Here is a 17,133-nt window from a genome sequence, read left to right as displayed (position 1 = left end):
TTTTTTTGTCTTGTTCACAGTGATCTCTGCTGACACCTGATGCCCATATCAGGAACTGTCCAGAGCAGCATAGGTTTGCTATGGGGATTTTCTCCTGCTCTGGACAGTTCCTGATACGGGCATCAGGTGTCAGCAGAGAGCACTGTGGGCAAGAAAAAACAAATGGGGAGGGGTGCACAGGTACAGAGGGTGCCATTCCCCCTAAGTTATACAACTTAGTGTGCAACTTAGGGGGAATGGCACCCTCTATAGCCATGCACCCCTCCCCTTTTTCACAGGAGGTATTTTAATTTTAATTGATAATGGATCCACCATGTCACCCAGTCAGAGGCTATATGCCCAGCAGAGGTGAGTGTTATGAGTGTTAGGCTCAGAATGTGTGTTAGGGTCCCATCCTAAATGAGGCTACCTCCGCGTGGTGGATGGGGGGACACGTTTTGATCAAAAAGTGCACTAAGAGCCTACATTTTTTGACCAAGAGTGCTGTTGCAACCTTCTTTTTTTGTATACTGTGTTTTGGCGTTTTTTCTGGCGTTTTTTTCTTGCGTTTTTACCTTTGTGTGGAATTTGCCTTTTTTGGCCCCTTTGGCGTCTTTTTTTACGAAATAGTTGGGTACCAAAAAAAAAAAAAAAAAAAAAAAGGATGCAGTAGGGATGGGAAAATGTATTTAACTAAATGTTAATTTAAAAAAAAAAAAAATTATAATTTTTTTTATAAAGTGTGTGTGTGTTTGACTTATTTTTTTAAAAGATTTTTTATGTAGTACTACTACTCCCAGCATGGAACACACTGTTCCATGCTGGGAGTAGTAGTACCTGTACTATAGACATATCGCTCCGAGTGTCAGTCTGGCACCCCATGCGATCGTCCATTATATAGCAGAGATGCGGAGTGGCTGTATACATCGCTCACACCTCTGCTCTGTACTCTGAGTGATGTTCTATTCATATTTTCCACCCAGAGCTGTGATTGGCCGGATGGTTGCAGCCAATCACAGCCATGAGGGAAATATCAATGAGTGAGTGACCTGCCCGGAGTACAGAGCAGAGCAGGGATGTGAGCGCTGTATACAGTCGCTCTCTATCTCTGCTATAGACAGGACGATCGCAGCGGGTGTCAGTAGTGACACCCGCTGTGATGTGTCCTTAACTTCAGGTACTCCTACTCCCAACATGGAGCACACTCTGCTCCATGCTGGGAGCTGTAGTACCTGCATTAATAGACAGATCGCAGCAAGTGTAACTTCTGTCAACTGCTGCGATCTGTCTATTAATGCAGGTACTACATGTTGGGAGTAGTAGTAGGAAAGATCACAGCGTGTATCACTCCTGACACCCGCTGCGATCCTCCTGTATAATGTATGGAGGCAGCGGCCGCTCTCCTATGGTCCCCTGCACTGCCGTATATACACATATTCCAAGAGCTGTGATTGGCAGGAACCATCTGGCCAATCACAGCTCTCTACGGGAAATATGAATATGTGTATATATACTGTCACTGAACAAACACAATTGGCTAACAGGCAATTGCGTAAACTGGATCCTATCATAACCTAACTACACCAAAAGAAGAAGATACCAGTATACTGATTTAGATACAAAAATAGTGGATAAACTTTATTCAAGTGCATTATAAAATCATACATAAAATACAGGGTACTATACAGATGAAAGCTACAGAAAAAGGTAGTGATACTAAATCCACAATGGTAGACAATACAGACGGCAGGGATACAGTCCACAGATGTCAAATTGCAACATGCCCATAAATGGTAGAAATAAATAATACAACATACATATAATGAGTGTATAAAGCTGGTATATGTCCTCAAAGGGGCTATGGGTAAAGTGCAAATAACAAATTGTATGGCACCTAGCCCTATTCAGAGGTCAGTCAGCAGCATTAGATAACAACGAAGGTAAGAGCATGAAGGACAGTATAAAGTAACAAATACCTGCCATACACCAGAAAGGGAGATCACTACCTGTACCCCAACGCGTGTTTCGCGTATGGGCTTCGTCAGGGGGCGTGTCTAGTGCTAAAGAGCGTCCCTATTTATAGTGGTCCTCCAAACATAATTGGTTAGGGTAAGGTTGAGGGGCAGCTATTACAGCCAATGGTGGTGGGTGTATTACAAAATCACCTACTTGTAGATGCGCATCAGTTCCGGTCATGTGATCTCGGCTCGATGACGTGTGGGTCAGGTGATCGGGAGCCAGACCGAATGTGGCGCTGGAGGAAGTGACGTCACCCGCCGAGTTAGCGGGCACCAGCGCCACATGCGGCATTTGTCCTATCACTTAGGCTGTCGGAACTGATGCGCATCTACAAGTAGGTGATTTTGTAATACACCCACCACCATTGGCTGTAATAGCTGCCCCTCAACCTTACCCTAACCAATTATGTTTGGAGGACCACTATAAATAGGGACGCTCTTTAGCACTAGACACGCCCCCTGACGAAGCCCATACGCGAAACGCGCGTTGGGGTACAGGTAGTGATCTCCCCTTCTGGTGTATGGCAGGTATTTGTTACTTTATGCTGTCCTTCATGCTCTTACCTTCGTTGTTATCTAATGCTGCTGACTGACCTCTGAATAGGGCTAGGTGCCATACAATTTGTTATTTGCACTTTACCCATAGCCCCTTTGAGGACATATACCAGCTTTATACACTCATTATATGTATGTTGTATTATTTATTTCTACCATTTATGGGCATGTTGCAATTTGACATCTGTGGACTGTATCCCTGCCGTCTGTATTGTCTACCATTGTGGATTTAGTACCACTACCTTTTTCTGTAGCTTTCATCTGTATAGTACCCTGTATTTTATGTATGATTTTATAATGCACTTGAATAAAGTTTATCCACTATTTTTGTATCTAAATCAGTATACTGGTATCTTCTTCTTTTGGTGTAGTTATGTGTATATATACGGCTGTGCAGGGGACCAGAGAAGAGCGGCCGCAGCATCTATACATTATACAGAAGGATCTGTCAATTAGTGCAGGAACTACTACTCCCATCATGGAACAGTGTGTTTCATGCTGGGAGTAGTAGTACTACCTAAATTTTTTTTTTTTTTAAGTGAAAAACACACACACACACACACACACACACACACACACACATACACACACTACATTTTTATTATTGTCGGCTAAATTTTTAGTGATTTACCCACTCACATGAATTGAATCCTGTTTAAAAATTAATAAACATTTCGTAATAAAAACGATAAATTTTGTTAGGTACAATTTTTTCCATCACTACTGTATCTTTTTTATTATTTTTTTTTAATGGTACCCTTAGAAATTTTAATAAAAAAGGTATCTCCATCACTTTTTTGGATTGCTAAAGTCCAAAAAAGAATAAAAACGCCACAATTTCAGGGCAAAAAACGCCAAACTAGGTTCTGTCGGGAGTTTTGAAAATCCAGCCTGTGAGCCCAAAATTGCTGAAAAACGCTAAAAGGATTAAAAAAAACGCCAAACTGAAAAACGCCAAGTGAATCTGGCATTTTGCAGTTTACTATTTACTTGCAGATAACATCTGGATGCAGCGTTTTTTTCACTGAAAAAAAGCCGTGCGGGAAAATTGGCGTCTTTGACGGCGTTTTTGCAAAAAAAAACCTCAGTGGAGTTCCAGCCTCAGTTTAGTCCTGGCATAGTCAGAGAAGCAGATTCTGCAAATTGCTCCTTTCAAGCAAGTCTGCTGTGCAGAAGATATTTAGCCCTGGCTCTGCCAGAAAGTTGCTAATCCTGTTTAAATTCTTATTCTAAATTGAGTTAGCTCTGGGTCAGTCACAGTGAACCACAGCCCCATGTGGAGTTCAGGAGGTGTATTACCCAAGAACCATTTCCAGTTTACACTAAAGTGGTATGCCTTCTACTGCAAAAAGGAGAGTCTTTTCCATACCAAAAGAGAATCCCTTCCAAACCATTAGTTGTACATGGGCTCCTTCTGTGTCTCTGGCTCGAGTCAGTGCCACGTCTTTATGGACTGTGTATATAGCTACAGCTAAGGTGCTTCCAGTGTTATCAGAGACTTGCTACATTATTTCTGCTTCTAGTCTACATGGGACTTGTGCCCACATCTCAACACTGAAACTCGTGTAATCTTATCACTAGCCTGTGCTTTAAAGAGACTATGGGGGGATATCCAAAGAATTTAGCACCACTTTTTTTGCTTTAGCTGCGCCACATTTGCTTAAAATGTGGTGCACATTATTAGCACCACATATTCAGATATTTAACACCTGATTTAGCGCCCTGTTAGCCTATTTTTTTAAAAAGGGGTGTGGTAAGGGTGTGGTTGGGCTTTTTGTGCTATTTGCGCCCTAATTTCAAAGGTTTAGCACCACATTCTGGTGCACAGTGTCGCAGCTTATACCAAGTATACCTGGTGTTAAATGATTTGCTATTTGGCTATTTGCCCCAAATTTTCAAAAGACCAAACACACTTCTGAAAATGAGGCACAGTTAACACCCTTTGAGGTGCAAAATAAAGAGCTCTAAGAACTCAAGTCTTTGAATATTCCCCCCTATATTTTGTATTGATGAGCAAGCAAAGTTTTTTCCCGTTTTGACTTTACACCTTTTTCAGGTTTAAGTCTTTTTTTTTAAAGGGGTACTTCGGCCCTAAGACATCTTATCCCCTATGCAAAGGATAGGGGTAAGATGCCTGATCGCGGGGGTCCCACTTTCATGCAGCATCCGGCTATCATGAGCGATGTTCGCTCCGGGTCTGATGAATCACGATCTCGGGCCGGAGTATCCGCCCCCATGTCACATCATGCTCTGCCCCCTCAATGCAAGCCTATGGGAGGGCGTGTGGTGGCTGTAGGGGTGCTCCGGTGGAATTTTTTATTTTTTTTAAATCAACTGGTGCCAGAAAGTTAAACAGATTTGTAAATTTCTTCTAATAAAAAAATCTTTAACCTCCCAGTACTTATTAGCAACTGTATGCTACTATGCTACAGAGGAAATTCTTTTATTTTTGAATTTCTTTTTTTGTTTTGTCCACAGTGCTCTCTGCTGACACCTGATGCCCGTATCAGGAACTGTCCAGAGCAGGAGAAAATCCCCATAGAAAACCAATGCTGCTCTGGACAGTTCCTGACACGGACAGAGGTGTCAGCAGAGAGCACTGTGGACAAAAAAGAGATTCAAAAATAATAGAATTTCCTCTGTAGCATTCAGCTGCTAATAAGTACTGGAAGGGTAAAGATTTTTAAGTAGAAGTAATTTACAAATCTGTTAAACTTTCTGGCACCAGTTCATAAACCAAAAAAAGTTTTCCACTGGAGTACCCCTTTAACATTTTCATTATGGGGGAATTATTGTTTTTTACGTTTTTAAAAACATTGTTTGACTTTTTTTTTTTTTTTACCCTTTATTAGTTTTTCTAGGGCAGCAGTGTCTCCCAATCAGGGTGCCTCCAGCTGTTGCAAAACTACAACTCCCAGCATGCCCGGACAGCCAACGGCTGGCATCAGCCTGACGAGACTATAGGGCCTCATAATCGGAAAGATTAAAGATATTTTTTTAAATTTAAATTGAAGATTTCAAATAGATTAACATTAAAAATGTTAATTAATGTGCCAGCAGCATGAGCAGACCACATGGCCACAGTGTGTCTGGGTCCTCTGTCACGTCTTCCTCATCACCCTGTAGCTCCACAGCCTGCTCCTGCTCCTCCTCTCCTGTCAGATGACCACCCATTTCGCAATACATTGCCTGTGCTCCACTGTCCCCCTCCCCCTTCTCCTCCAGTTCAGCCCGCACAGGGCTCATGTGGCCTCGAGATGTAGGCGCCACGTCTCCAGTGCCCTGACCAGCCACCGTTTCCAACATGTGTTTTAGTAAATGAAGCAGTGGAATGATGTTGTTCGTCCTGTAATCCTGGTGACTGACTAATAATGTGGCTTCCTCAAAGGGCCTTAGCAAACGGCAGGTGTCACGTATGAGCTGTCACTGGTTGACATTGAAGTTACACAGAGGAGCACCCCTATCCGCTTGGATCATCAAGAAATGGCTTTTCTCTGTTCGTATAGTCAGTCCAACATATGAAGTCTGGAATTCTAACATGTAGAAACGTCGCAAATCAGACTATGTTGGGGGATGCTGTTCTGATGCTGCAGCTCAAGGAGGGTGTGCTTTGCCGTGTACAAGTGGCTGAAGTGCATGCACAATTTTCTTCCCATTGTTAGGATGTCTTGGAAATGGGGGTAACACTTCAGGAATCACTTGACAACCAGATTGAACATGTGTGTCATGCAGGGCACATGGCCCAGGATTCCTTGTCACAGCACAGACAAGATGTTCTTCCTGTTGTCAGTTACCATGGTCCCCATTTCCACTTTTTGTGGGGTAAGCTATGATTCGATTTCTTGATGAATGACTATTAGCAGTTTCTCCCCTGTGTGACTCCGTTCGCCAAGGAAAACCAGGTGAAGAACAGCATGATACCGCTGCGCCCTGCACACATGGTATGCTTGAGGGGCATTATTATTAAAATTATTAATTAAAATTAATTAAAATTAAAATGATAAAAATTTATTCAAATTATTATTTCAAATTTTTATGTAATGTGCTAGCAGCATGAGGAGACCACATGGCGGCACAATGACACTACCTGGAGGTGGTAGGAGCATAAGGAGACCATATAGTGGCAGAATGACCAAGCCTGGAGGTGGCAGCAGCAATTGAAAATATTAAAGATATATTTTCTAATTTATGCTCAAGATTTTAAATAGCTTAACATAAAAATGAATATGTAATGTGCCAGCAGCATGAGGAGACCATAGGGCCTCACAATTGAAAAGATTAAAGACATATTTTAAAATTTAAATTTAAGATTTTATATAGATTAAAATAATTTTTTTTATGTAATGTGCCAGCAGCATGAGCAGACCACATGGCAGCACAATGACACAGCCTGGAGGTGACACCAGCATGAGGAGTCCAAAATGTGGCAGAATTACCAAGCCTGGAGGTGGCAGCAGCAAGAGGAGGCCATATGGTGACAGACACAGCCTGGAGTTGACGGCAGCCTGAAGAGACCAAAGGAGCTCAGAATTGAAAAGATTAAAGATATATTTTTTAAATTTCATGTGGCCATGTTAACATCCTCTGGATGCTTGTTGAAAAACTGCCACGCCACAGAGTAGCTGATTTTCCCCCCAACAGTCCAAACTGACTGACTGCTACTGCCGCGGGCTCCAGGGACCCCTGCCGAGAAGTAGGTGGTCTACCCCGGGTACGTTTGGCTCCAGACCTCCCACTGCTGCCACCATGCTGACTCCCAACCATGCTACCACCTTGCTTGCTCAACTGCTGCCTCAGGGGCAACCTGCCACCCTCTTCTCCTGATGATGATGAAGCCCCTTCTGCACCTGGCTCCGAAGTATGATCGGCTTCAACATCATTGAGTTGTGTCTGCACGTCACAGATGTGCACCTCAGGTTCCTCAACAGTGTGTGCTTCAGGAGCCTGAACACTCCCAACCCCACCTACCACGCCATTCTCCTCATCACTACTTGCCCGCCTAGCGAAGGAAGCGGGGGATGTCTCCTCCACTTCTTGGCTGGGCAGTAGCTGCTGACTGTCTTCTAGTAGATCGTCCTGACTATAAAAGTGGAGCTGAACCCACAGCATAGGATACTTCTATGGGGGAGGGAACAGCATAGGACAGAGGCAATTGGAGGATAGGGACTGCTCCCGGGCCATGCCAACTGATGCTTGTGTCTGAGGAACCCACCGACTGTTGACTGGGGGTGTCAGATGTCACTTGTGAGGAAGTGGATGACCGAGTTAACCAGTCAATGAGAGCAGATGGATTGCTGGTCGAGACACGATTGCTAGCTGATACCAGGAGCTCAGGCTTCTCACTGTGACTCCTGCTGTGACCTCTGCCTGCGCCTGATGAATTTAGGCTTCTGCCACTCCTCTGTGCATGTCCTGGCTCATCTCTGCCTGACATAGTGCATATATAAGGGGAGTACAATACTCTCCACTACGCTTAACCCCTTAACGACGAAGGACGTATATTTATGTCCTCCACCGGCTCCCGCGATATGCCGCGGAGTCACGCGGTGTCCCCGCGTCATATCGGGTCGGTCCCGGCGGCTATCAACGATCGCGGTAATGCCCTGTATTAACCCTTCAGACGTGGCGATCAAAGCTGCCCGCCGCGTCTGAAGTGAAAGTAGCCCGGCTGCTCAGACGGGCTGTTCGGGACCGCCGGGGTGAAATCGCGGCGTCCCGAACAGCTTACAGGACACCAGGAGGGTCCTTACCTGCCTCCTCGGTGTCCGATCAATGAATGACTGCTCCGTGCCTGAGATCCAGGCAGGAGCAGTCAAGCGCCGATAACACTGATCACAGGCGTGTTAATACACGCCAGGGATCTGTGTAAAAGATCAATGTGTGCAGTGTTATAGGTCCCTATGGGAGCTATAACACTGAAAAAAAAAAAGGAAAAAAAAAAAGTGTTAATAAAGGTCATTTAACCCCTTCCCTAATAAAAGTTTGAATTACCCCCCTTTTCCCATAAAAAAATAAAACAGTTCAAATACATACATTAAATAAACATATGTGGTATCGCAGTGTGCGTAAATGTCTGAACTATAAAAATATATTGTTAATTAAACCGCACGGTCAATGACGTACACGTAAAACAATTCCAAAGTCCAAAAAAGCGTATGTTTGGTCACTTTTTATACCATTAAAAAATTTATAAAAAGTGATCAAAAAGTTTGATCAATACAAAAATGGTACCGATAAAAACTTCAGATCACGGCGCAAAAAAATGAGTCCTCATACTGCCCTGTATATGGATTTTTAGGTGCAAAATTGAAAGAGTTATGATTTTTTAAAGGTAAGGAGGAAAAAACGAAAATGCAAAAATGGAAAAACGCTGAGTCCTTAACCCCTTAAGGACGCAGGACGTAAATGTACGTCCTGGTGAGGTGGTACTTAACGCACCAGGACGTACATTTACGTCCTAAGCATAACCGCGGGCATCGGAGCGATGCCCGTGTCATGCGCGGCTGATCCCGGCTGCTAATCGCAGCCAGGGACCCGCCGGCAATGGCCGACGCCCGCGATCTCGCGGGCGTCCGCCATTAACCCCTCAGGTGCCGTGATCAATACAGATCCCGGCATCTGCGGCGGTTCGCGATTTAAATGAACGATCGGATCGCCCGCAGCGCTGCTGCGGGGATCCGATCATTCATAACGCCGCACGGAGGTCCCCTCACCTTCCTCCGTGCGGCTCCCGGCATCTCCTGCTCTGGTCTGTGATCGAGCAGACCAGAGCAGGAGATGACCGATAATACTGATCTGTTCTATGTCCTATACATAGAACAGATCAGTATTAGCAATCATGGTATTGCTATGAATAGTCCCCTATGGGGACTATTCAAGTGTAAAAAAAAATGTAAAAAAATGTAAAAGTAAAAGTAAAAAAAAAGTGAAAAATCCCCTCCCCCAATAAAAAAGTAAAACGTCCGTTTTTTCCTATTTTACCCCCAAAAAGCGTAAAAAAACATTTTTTATAGACATATTTGGTATTCGTTTTAATTTCCCCACAAAAATAGTGTTTTTTGGTTGTGCCATACATTTTATGATATAATGAGTTATGTCATTACAAAGGACAACTGGTCGCGCAAAAAACAAGCCCTCATACTAGTCTGTGGATGAAAATATAAAAGAGTTATGATTTTTAGAAGGCGAGGAGGAAAAAATAGAGAGAGAGAGAGAGAGAGAGAGAGAGAGAGAGAGAGAGAGTAAACCTCACCGTAAACCTCCTCCCGCATAAATATACCCTAAAAACACTACACTACAATAACACATAAGCAACAGCTGGAGGCATCCTGTTTGGGTATCACTGGCGTAGAATACTCCTATGTCCACCCCTATGCAATCCCTAATTTAGTGCTCTCTCATTTCGGAGCCCTGTCACATTTCAAGGAAACAGTTTAGGGCCACATATGGGGTATTTACAAATTTTGGGGGCTACACCAGCCTGTTAGTGTAATAACATAAAAAAAATTTACACTAACATGCTGGTGTTGCCCCATACTTTTGATTTTCACAAGCGGTAAAAGAAAAAAAGACCCCCAGAATTTGTAACGCAATTTCTCCTGAGTACGGAAATACCCCATATGTGGGCGTAAAATGCTCTTCGGGCGCACAAGGCTCAGGAGTGAGAGCACACTATGTACATTTGAGGCCTAAATTGGTGATTTGCACAGGGGTGGCTGATTTTACAGCGGTTCTGACATAAAGGCAAAAAAATTAATACCCACATGTGACCCCATTTTGGAAACTACACCCCTCATGGAACCTAACAAGGGGTATAGTGAGCCTTAACACCCCACAGGTGTTTGATGAATTTTCATTAAAGTTGGATGGGAAAATGGAAAAAAAAAATGTTTTACTAAAATGATGGTGTTACCCTAAATTTTTCATTTTCACAAGGGAAAATAGGAAAAAAGCCCCCCAAAAATTGTAACGCTATTTCTTTTGAGTAAGAAAAAAAACCCATATGTGGATGTAAAAAGCTCTGCAAGCGAACTACAATGCTCAGAAGAGAGGGAGCGCCATTTGCTTTTTGAGAGAAAATTTGTCCCTAATAGAAGGCCACATGTGTTTACAAAGCCCTCATAGTGCCAGAACAATGGACCCTCCCACATGTCACCCCATTTTGGAAACTACACCCCTCATGTAATGTTATAAGGGGTACAGTGAGCATTTACGCCCCACAGGTGTCAGGTTTTTGGAATTAAATTTTTCATTTGCACAGCCCACTGTTCCAAGGATCTGTCAAATGCCAGTGGGGTGTAAATACTCACTGCACCCCTTATTCAATTCTGTGAGGGGTGTAGTTTCCAAGATGTGGTCACATGTGGGGGGGGGGGTCCACTGTGCTGGCACCACGGGGGCTTTGTAAACGCACATGGCCCTTGACTTCCATTCCAAACAAATTCACTTTCAAAAAGCTCATTGGTGCTCCTTCTCTTCTGAGCATTGTAGTGCGCCAGCGGAGCACTTGACGTCCACACATGGGGTATTTCCATACTCAGAAGAAATGGGGTTCCAACTTTAACAAAAGGTCGTCAAACACCTGTTAGGTGTTCAGGCTCCCTGTACCCCTTGTTACGTTCCTTGAGGGGTGAAGTTTCCAAAATAGTATGCCATGTGTTTTATTTTGCTGTTTTGGCACCATAGGGGCTTCCTAAATGCAACATGCCCCCCAAAAACCACTTCAGCAAAATTTGTTTTCCAAAAGCCAAATGTGACTCCTTCTCTTCTGAGCATTGCAATTCGCCCGCAGAGCATTTTACATCCACACATGGGGTATTTCCATACTCAGAAGAGATGGGATTAAAAATTGGGGGGGGGGGGGGGGGGGCATTTCACGCATTACCCTTTGTAAAAATTGTAAATTTGTGAAAAAAACTGCACTTTTGTGAAAAAAATGTTTTTTTCATTTACACATCCGAGTTTAACGAAAAGACGTCAAACACCTGTGGGGTGTTAAGGCTCACTGGACCCCTTGTTACGTGCCTTGAGGGGTGTAGTTTCTAAAATGGTATGCCATGTGGTCTTCCTGCTGTTCTGGCACCATAGGTGCTTCCTAAATGTGACATGCCCCCCAAAAACCATTTCAGAATAACTCACTCTCCAAAATCCCATTGTCGCTCTTTCCCTTCTGAGCCCTCTACTGCGCCCGCCGAACACTTGACATACACATATGAGGTATTCCCATACTCGAGAGAAATTGGGTTACAAATTTTGAGAGTATTTTCTCCTTTTACCCCTTGAAAAAATTCAAAAACTGGGTCTACAAGAACATGCGAGTGTAAAAAATGAAGATTTTGAATTTTCTCCTTCCCTTTGCTGCTATTCCTGTGAAACACCTAAAGGGTTAACACACTTACTGAATGTCATTTTGAATACTTTGAGGGGTGCAGTTTTTATAATGGGGTCATTTATGGGGTATTTCTAATAATAAAGCCCTTCAAATCCACTTCAAACCAGAAATGGTCCATGAAAAATTCCAATTTTGAAAATGTTTGGAAAAATTGGAAAATTGCAGCCTCTGATGTCTTCCAAAAGCAAAAACTTTATGATGCCAACATAAAGTAAACATATTGTATTTGTGAATCAAAATATAATTTATTTGGAATGTCTATTTTCCTTACAAGCAGAGAGCTTCAAAGTTAGAAAATGCTAAACCTTCAAATTTTTTTATCACATTTTAGAATTTTTCACCAAGAAATTATGCAAGTATGGACGAAAATTTACCACTAACATAAAGTAGAATATTTAACAAAAAAAACTATTTCGGAATCAGAATGAAAGGTAAAAGCATCCCAGAGTTATTAATGCTTAAAGTGATAGTGGTCAGAAGTGCAAAAAACTCTTGGGTCCTACAGTGAAAATTGGCCTGGTCCTTAAGGGGTTAAAGTGTTTAAAATATTCATAACACATGCACCAGGTCATGTTACAGCACCCACGACAGCTTACATGATACTTTACCTCCATATGTCTCTAATTTAACAGGGAAATATATTCTCCATTGGATGCCTTGTTAGGGAACCATTTTTCCTGAAAACTATCATATGGCAGAACATAGAGTACCTATGACTTTGTACTATGGGGACAAATATAGGAACAAAATGTGCCTATGTATTGGCTTTATGAAGTAGACTCTTCCTGTGTTAAGTCTGATATTGTGCTAAAATGAACACATAAAAAATACATTGAAACCTCTTTGAGAAAACCCCCCAAGTGTCTATTCACACGTACAGTATTCTGTGCAGATCTGATGTGCATATTTGATGCACAGGATTTTCTGTCAGCTGCAGATTTCAACATAAACTGAATGACTGAACACAGCTTCAAATCCTGTGCATCAAATCTGCGTGTCAAATCTGCGCAGAATACTGTATGTGTGAATAGACCCTAAAACGTCATTGAAAAATGGTCTGTCTGGGTGGTTTGGTGAACTTCTCAAAATAAAAGACCACTATGCACAATATGTGGTAGACTGATAATCCATCACATGATTATCTTACCTGGATAAAGGTAGGTCTTCCCAAAGGTCTTTTGAAGAGGATTTAATATAGTTATACATGTAAAACATACAAATAGTTGTGATTTTGTAGCTAAATTCCAAGTCTCAGGTTTGTAGGACTCTGCATTAATATACAGTGGTCCCTCAAGTTACAATATTAATTGGTTCCAGGACGACCATTGTATGTTGAAACCATTGTATGTTGAGACCAGAACTCTATGGAAACCTGGTAATTGGTTCTGAAGCCCCCAAAATGTCACCCAAAAATAGGAAAAAGTGAGGATTAAAGAAAAATAAGTAGATAACTAATACAGATAAAGCAAATCCTTACATATAAAAGTAATAAAGATCTGCTGGAAGCTGTAATCACTGTCTATGTAGAGGACAGGAACTTCTTCAGGGTCCTGTACAGTACACAGTGTCTCAAAAAAGTAATGGAGCTGCCCTCACCTGGTGTCCAAAGGAGCAGGTAACCCTGGTACAGGTACAGAGTACAGAACATGTAATACCTCCCTGTACTGTAGGGGGTGCTACCAGACACCAGTCAGTGCATGCACTTCAGTTATACAGGGGTTTTACCAGTAAATGCCCATTCTGATTGGTCAGTTCTTCCGGCCATTGACATGTTTCACAGATCTGGACTGTCTGTACATTGTATGTCGAGTCTGGTTTCAAGTTACAATGGTCCAGAAAAGACCATTGTATGTTGAAACTATTGTATGTTGAGGCCATTGTAAGTTGAGGGATCATTTAGAAAATGGCATTATGTGTAACTCCCTAATAAAGCTGATTTTGTTCAGCTACATGAAGAATCTGAAGCTTCGGTCTAATAACCTATGTTCTGAATCTAATAATCTAAAATTGTTAATTTAGAATAATGATAATAATAGTCATATAAATGGCACCTTATAATATGCTTTTTTACTACCATTGGTTGACAGCTATTGCATGTGGTATATTCAGCAGCATTCTTTTTCTTCTTGTTAGATACATCTTTATGTACAATGGGGGAGATTTATCAAAACCTGTGCAGAGGAAGAGTGGTGCAGTTGCCCATAGCAACCAATCAGATTGCTTCTTTCATTTTCCACAGGCCTCTAAAGAGGCCTGTGGAAAATGAAAGAAGCAATCTGATTGGTTGCTATGGGCAACTGCACCACTCTTCCTCTGCACAGGTTTTGATAAATCTCCCCCAATATGTTTTATATTCCTAAACAGTGACAAGCCTGACCTACTGACCTTGCTAATTCGGAGATAAGTGTTCCTCTTACGTACTACCTGACTTAATCTGCTGGAATGTAAGAAATGCGGTGTACATGAGAACAGTAAAGCATTGCTGTTGTTATGTTTTCCATGCTAACTTTCCCTTTTTGGTGGGAAAAATCTGACTGTATGATGACTACCTAACCAATGATTTCCAACCGTGTTCCTAAATCGATAGAACGCTTCGTTTCCCACAGGTTTGTGATGTAAATCAATACTTCGCATTCATTTATGCTTGCCAAAAATGTGTCAGCTACCGGAGAGCATGTGAAGGCCAGACTCACTGCAGGATTGGCATGCTGTTTTCAGTACTTGAAATAAATGGCAGTGTAACAAATAGTTGATTCTGTTTGCAGATTATAATGTAACCGAATGGAAAACCTGGTTAAAATATAAATGTAGTGTAAACAGATGAAGCAGAGCTAAAATGTAACTTTAACGGATCGCGCTGTACTTAACGGTTACATGTAAAACAACGGATCACTTTTACTATAAGTTGTGCTGACAAACTCAATTCTGTTATTATTCTATCCTCTTAAAATAGTTTTACAAACATGTTGACGATGAGTCTTACCTCTGAGCTGCGTTGCTTCCTAAAGTATATACCGTAGCTGTCAGCGAGCTAACAAACAATCCCAAAAATCAATATACGTTATACATTCCAACTGCGAATGCTGTGAACGACTGCTGGTTGTACCAAGGTGGCAAACATTAGAGGGGAGTCCTCGAACGTTTTCAAACAATATTCTTGCTGAGTTTTTATAGGAAAGTGAGTCACAGTAGAGGGCTGGGTTTCTTATGTGTTAAAGAGGACTTGGGGGTGTATTTTGAAGCTACACTCTGGATCTATTATGGGAAGGAGGAGTGGAGCTGCTTATAGGAGTAAGATGTGTTCCAATTGACCTTTACTGAATAACTGACAATTTCATGTGCAAAGCAATGATACCTTTATTGAGTTAGTGTACGGTATGGTGTTCTAGAATATTAGAATCCACACGGTACAGCTATTAACACTATGTTTACTTACAGATAAACAGATGATTTGTTCTTTTCTTTAGGCTTTGGGATTTCATTGTTGACAGGCAGCAGATATTTCTCTGACTGTCCCATATATCTAAATGTGGCTTGCGTCCATGCTCATACTGTGGATAAAATCATATTCACAAGTATACAGTGGATTTTTCAGTCACATACATTTCTATAAAAGCATCTGCTTCTTGTCAGTATTATCTTAGAAGGGGGCCTTACCTTTGCAGTTGGTCTTTAGGAAGAAGTTAGAGAAATGATATGCTATATTCTAGATATTTTCATCCTACTTGTACTTTGTATCTTAGGTATGAGTACGACACTGGTTTCATGTAACCAGCCGTTTTAGTTCCTAATTTGTCCATCTGCACGTTCACTGTATTCAACAGTTTTTCACAAAAAAAAAATCTGTGTGTAAGAGAGCTCATGATTTAATTTTACATGATCTGAGTTTGTTATATGGTGCCTTACAACAAGAGTCTGCTATGTTTGTGAGAGGAACATTTTACCTTTAAAAGTGTACTTCAGGACTCCGATGCCTCTGGTATCCTGCTCCCATCCTCCGGTGTGGTCTTCTTTCTTAGTTCTCGTGGTTGACTCATCAGACTGTAGCCAGTGCGGCCAGTAATTGTGGCAGTGTGACATTTGAGCCCCGGCATCGGTCTTCTTCCTAATTCTGGGGCTCAATGTATCACAGTGCCACTCATTGGTTGTCTCCAAAATAACCCCTTTAAGTGTAGCACATCCTCAGTGGGTTTCTGCAAGCAGAATTTATATAGCTAAAAATTTGAAAGCAGATTGTGTTGCTACCCAGTAAAGTCAATGGGTTCCCCTTGCATAATTTCTGCAAGTGGAACTTTAACTATAGGAAACCCCCTGCAAATATGCTACATATGACCCAGGGGCGGACACAGACAGCAGAGGGCCCCTGTGCAAAGAATGTGCTGCCTCCCCCATGCATTAATTGTTCAGGAACCCCACCCCTGCTCCCATTAACCCCCCACTCCGATTAACCCCCCTGTTCTCATTACCCCCCCCATTCACATTAACCCCCCTGCTCCCATTAACCCCCCTGCTCCTTCTTCCATTCACCCCTCCTGTCCCTGTTTCTATTTAACCCCCCCTGCTTCCATTAACCCCCCTGCTCCTTCTTCCATTCACCCCTCCTGCCTCTGCTTCCATTCACCCCCTTGCTTCCATTAACTCCCCTGCTTCAATTAACTACCCTGCTTCCAATACCCCCTGCATCCATTACCCCCCTGCTTCCATTAACTGCCCCTGCTTCCATTACCCCCCCTCCTTCTTCCATTCACCCCTCCTGCCCCTGCTTCCATTCACCCCCCTTGCTTCAATTAACCCTCCCTGCTTCCATTACCCCCTGCTTCCATTACCCCCTGCTTCCATTAACCCCCCCTACTTCCATTAACCCCCCCTGCTCCTTCTTCCATTCACTTCTCCTGCCCCTGCTTTCATTCAAACCCCGCCCTGCTTCCATTAACCACCTGCTTCCATTAACCCCCCTGCTCCCATTAAACCCCCACTCCTTCTTTCATTCATCCCTCCTGCCCCTGCTTCCATTCACCCCCCCCTGCTTCTATTAACCCACCCTGCTTCCATTAATCCCCCCCCCGGCTTCCATTAACCCCCCTGCTCCTTCTTCCATTCATCCCCCTCTGCCCCTGCTTCCATTCATCCTCCCCCCTGCTTCCATTCAAATTCCCCCTCCCCGCTTTTGCCCCTGCGTACATTCAACAA

The 17,133-nt window shown here is 42.7% G+C and overlaps 1 protein-coding gene across 1 annotated transcript in view; it reads right to left on the bottom strand.

Annotated features, from left to right (window-relative positions):
• Positions 1 to 15,083, bottom strand: part of LOC130291607 (calpain-5-like) — a 184,552-nt gene extending 169,469 nt beyond the window's left edge. Inside the window, exon 1 of the mRNA XM_056540565.1 lies at positions 14,927 to 15,083. The gene's annotated coding sequence lies outside the window, so the exon portion shown is untranslated. The remainder of the gene's footprint in view (positions 1 to 14,926) is intronic.
• Between the last annotated feature and the right edge of the window lie 2,050 nt (positions 15,084 to 17,133).

This window comes from Hyla sarda, chromosome 9 (genome assembly GCF_029499605.1).
Source record: "Hyla sarda isolate aHylSar1 chromosome 9, aHylSar1.hap1, whole genome shotgun sequence".
Classification (NCBI taxonomy): domain Eukaryota; kingdom Metazoa; phylum Chordata; class Amphibia; order Anura; family Hylidae; genus Hyla; species Hyla sarda.
Note: the sequence above shows the minus strand (reverse complement) of the source record. Positions and strands in the feature narration are given on the sequence as shown.